General features: G+C 38.3%; 1 long non-coding RNA gene across 2 annotated transcripts; it reads left to right on the forward strand.

Annotated features, from left to right (window-relative positions):
* Positions 1–602: 602 nt before the first annotated feature.
* On the forward strand, positions 603–4,668 carry LOC109198489 (uncharacterized). Of its 2 annotated transcripts, none has more exons than XR_002059271.2 (4): positions 603–645; positions 1,079–1,395; positions 4,050–4,168; positions 4,506–4,668. It is a non-coding gene; the product is annotated as an uncharacterized LOC109198489 (long non-coding RNA). The 2 variants fall into 2 exon arrangements; XR_002059272.2 differs by having other exon boundaries at positions 4,053–4,168.
* The last annotated feature ends 7 nt before the right edge of the window (positions 4,669–4,675 follow it).

The following is a 4,675-nucleotide window of genomic DNA, read 5'->3' on the forward strand; positions in this document are numbered from 1 at the left end:
ATAATATGTATGCATTAAGTGCATAGTAAGTACATAAATTGCAAAAAAGTGCAATAAATTACAAAAAATTGAAAATCGTTTTTGTTTTTTTAACATATATTTCTAGTTAGAGAAATTTAAGAGGCTTATCCCTCAAAACTGTAAATACAAAAAAGTTGCACAAACTAGTTTCCCACCACAGGAAATTTATTTTAAGTGTCTTCATAGTTTTATTTTTGAAATACACCAATTTTCATATACTGCAGGAAAATCGAAAATAAATATTATAATGCAAATTTGCGAAAAAACAGCATATGCATCAAAATAAACTATTTCCAGCAGTGCAATATGAGTCCTAAGCATCCCAGAAACGACACAGAAAGTCATAAAGTCAAACATAACTTTTAAAAACACAAGTATAGGCTCATAAGCCCCTGATGGTAAAAGAAACTACATTTCCGCAAAATGACGTCACGTCCGGTTTCGGGCAGATCACGGTGGACATGCGATAGTTCGCGCTGATGGAGTAGGAAGTGTTACGAACAGCTGATCGGATCGTGTTTCTGGAATATTATGTTTTTGTTGCTGCAAGCGCTTTTTATGCAGTTTTTGCAAAGCTATATGTGGAAGGAAACCGTGACCTAGGACAAGCTGATGGCATAAAATGTAAGTACAACTCCTCCGGTTTCATATGCAAAAAAAATTATTGCGCTAGCTTACATGGTTGCAGTGCTACCGGGATTTAAAAACAGTTACGCACAACAGAGCGTGCCCGCTCCGACCGGCTTTAAAGGGTTAACACAATCGTCTTTGGTGGCATCTTTGCTTCTGGAAATTATACTGGGATAGTTCCTCCCTCCAGCACTCCACGGTCACAGTCAGTTGTTAGCGGGAGTAGCATTCATGTGATCAAAAAATAGACCAGTGGGGAATTAGCATCTCTAAACAACAAATCAGAAAAGTTTGATTTTGCAGGTTGAAAAGATTGATCCAATCACTCTGAAAAGACTTTCTAACAGCTCTTCTCCCTTTTAATGTCTCACAAAAAAGAAAAACATCCCTGCTCATCCTAAAATAATATCAATAATTATTTCTGCAGATTTGTGGAGGGGAATTGGAAGCAGGAAATCGCTGCACGTCAGCAGGTGAAAAGAAAAGAGAGGGAGGAAGTTAAGTTGGACGTGTGTGTGTGTGTGTGTGTGTGTGTGTGTCACAGAGATCACACAGCTGAGGCATGTGGAGGTGTACAGCACATAGGTGTTTTGACTGACAGCTTCTAGCTGTAATCACGTGTATGATTGTTTCCACATGTGAAACGGATGTAAAAATGATTGGATGAAAAATCCCCCCGTGGCCGGCAGTCTGAATAAAGGCTGTGAAGTCGTGTCAACATGGTTTCAGTTATCCTGCAGGAAAGTAAGACTTTAACTTTTTATTTGATACATCAAAGCGTGAAGGTATGCAAGAGGGACTACTTTTACACACATGTAGACTATTGTACTGATGTTTCAAGTATATTTTTTTGTCTCTAACCACAAGATCAGATGTTTTCTGATAGTGAGTGAGGGTTTTTTTCCAGAGAGAGCAAATGTTTTTAATATATTGATCATTTTTGAGCCATTTTAGTTCACAATGGAGAGATCTGATGAAACTAAAATAATAATTTTAGTCAATTTTAGTCCATGGAATAGGCTGGAAAATCATGGGGAGACCTTTGCCTGTTCACATTTCTCTCTGGTGTGATATCACACCCCCATTGTGCCAATGAGTTTAATCAAAGGATGAAAACTAACATTTTGTACCCGAAAAACTATTGAGTATGGATGCAGTCATTTTGTAAATGATTCTGAAAAAAAAAAACCTTTAAAAATACAAGATAAATAATTGGTTCTCTTATATTTTTTTTATTTTTACATACAGAATAATTAGCTAGTTCAGTTACAGAGCCAATGCATAACACCACCCACCTCATCAGCTAGGCCATACAATACCAGAGAGAAGTCCAAAAATCCCTCCCATTTAATAGGAAGAACCATTCAGCAGAACCAAGCTCTTAGGTTAAAGAAAAAACATAAAAGAGGAAGAACGATCAACAAAACACAGACTACAGGAGAGAGAGGGCATTGTTAATGACGTTCAGCAGTGGCACATAGACACGTGGAGAAGAAATGCTGTGTCCATCATGGGAAGGCCTCCAACAGACTGATGTAAGATGCATAACTAAGTGATGTTTCAAAAAGGAACACTTTAAGGCTAACCTTAAAAACACAGGGGACGTCTGTCTCCTGAATCCAAAGTGTAAATGGTTCTACAAAGGAACCTGAGACTTGAAGGCTCTGCCTCGCATTCTACTTTTAGAGGCTCTAGGAACGACAAGCAAGCCTGTAGTCGTTGATCAAAGTGCTCTACTGGGATAATATGGCACAGTGAGATCTGTAAGTTATCATGGCACATGATAATTCAAAACTTTGTATCTCAGGAGAAAGATTTTAACATTAGAACCACCTGTGTAATACTGTGTAGCTGACCTACCATAGATGAACACAAGACTTTGACAGTGAATTCTTTCAGGAGGTTGGAGCGTTCATGGATTGTTGTCAGCAGTTTGTGCCGTTAACACAAGGGACGCTTCACAGTCACAGTAACAATAAATGCCAGAACCATAGACTGCATATAAAACATGAATGTAGCTTTGGCGTTTGGAAAGTGAAGCCAGTAATTCAGCTTTCAGTATTCCTGATGGCCGTGAGGAGGGAACTCATTTGGTTTCGAAAATAATTCTTCTTCTATGGAAGTCTGGAAAACAAAGACTTTGATCCACAACCTCAGGAAACACTTTCCTGATGAATTCGTGGCCAGAGTCACTAGTTTCAAGTCTTATTTAATACAATGTGACTTTCATTGTATAAATTATGTTCTCCTTTGTGTAACTGACAACTTGCAAGCCTTTGAGCGTGTGCCTCAATTAAACAGTGAAATCCACACTCACTTGTCACATCCCAGATTCAACATGTCTAGACTGTCACGGCAAAAGTGCACAGCTTGAGGCTTCATAACAAGTTTTTGCAAACTAATGGATGGACTCACAACAGTGACAGTCTGTGGCATAATGTTGCTTTCTAAAGATATGACCGGTGTTTTCTTTTGGCTTTTTTTTATATATATATTTTCTCATTTTTTTCTGAATTACAATATATGAGATTATTTTCTTGTTCATCCCATAAGAGCACTCAGTTTCATAACAAGAAACCGAGGGTTCTTCATGTCTGGTTCAGACATGAAATTAACCAAAACATTGGTCCAACTCATGCATTTGCCACAACAAAGAAGGCAGATGTTGTAAATTCTCCTCAGCATCAACTCCACATGCCATCGTCCCTATTCTTCATCTCATTACTTGGCATATATAATCTCTGGTTGTACTGTGGCTTTTTGGGGCAGGGAGACAGAGTGAACTATAAAGGGTTTTATACAAGCTGAGGAGTGGAGTTAAACTGGAAGGCAGTCTGCATGTTTGTATGGAAACAATTCTTTCATGAGTTGCAATTCTGTTTGATTCCAGATGTAAAAGCCACAGGGAGAGAAAGATGCATATCAGTCTTGACACCTAAATCCAGGATGATGCTGCACTTGAAGTGCTATCCTAACCTCACCGAAAAGACTACATTTAGCAAAAGTATTCTCTGTGCATTTCTTTTCCTAAGCAATAATGATTCTGAACAAGCAGGATAGAAATTCTTCCAGTTATATTAAAGGATCCACATACTTTTTGGGGAAGAAAAGTGAGTTAGGTAACTTTAAACTTTGCATATTTGTTGGTGTAAGACAGGCTGGTCTGAGTATTTCAGAAACTGTTGATCTGCTAGGATTTTCCCACACAACCATCTCTGGGGATTAAAAGAGGAACATATGCAGTGAGCAGCAGTCCTTTGAGTAAAAATGCCTTGTTGATGTCAGAGGAGAATGGCGAGACTGCTTCAAGATAATAGGAAGCAGAATACTCAAATAACCACTCATATCAACCAAGGTGTGTAGAAAGACATCTCTGAATAACACATTGAATCCTGTAGCAGATGGTCTACAACAGCAGAAGACTACATCAGGTCCCACTCCTGTCAACTAAGACAGCACAGGCTCACCAAATTGGAAATTAGAAGACTGGAAAAACAATATGAGCAACATTCAGAAGGTAGGGTCTGAATTTTGCATAAAAACACGAAAGTGTGTCTCCTCATGCCTCGTTCAGGCAGTTTTGCTATACTATTGGCTGTAAATTACTTCAGGTGAATGAATGTCTCTAAATGCTCATCTCAGCCAAAAAGCTAAGGATTTTTTAAACTGTGATCATGCAAAACCGCTCTGGTAAATGCAGGAATTGTTTTAAAAAGGGAAATGAGCATAATAAGTTCCCTTTGACAATAATTTTTTTTAAAAATCACAATTATTATGATCCTACTTTAAGTCTAATCTCTGTACTCAAGTAATTACACTAAGTCATGCAAATGTTTTGTGTTTGTTCTTGACAGGGAAGCACGTTTTCTTTCTGGCTGCTTCTCTGTGGTCTGACCAGGAACTAACTCATCCTTATTCTAGAAAGTGAACCACAACATGTGGCAACAGAGCCCACAAACATGAGCTCATTCCTCTTGAGGGGAAACTAGCAACTGAAAAAAACAGAGATAGAAAGAGAGAAAGT

The sequence above is a fragment of the Oreochromis niloticus genome, unplaced genomic scaffold (assembly GCF_001858045.2).
Source record: "Oreochromis niloticus isolate F11D_XX unplaced genomic scaffold, O_niloticus_UMD_NMBU tig00008480_pilon, whole genome shotgun sequence".
In the NCBI taxonomy this organism is placed as follows: domain Eukaryota; kingdom Metazoa; phylum Chordata; class Actinopteri; order Cichliformes; family Cichlidae; genus Oreochromis; species Oreochromis niloticus.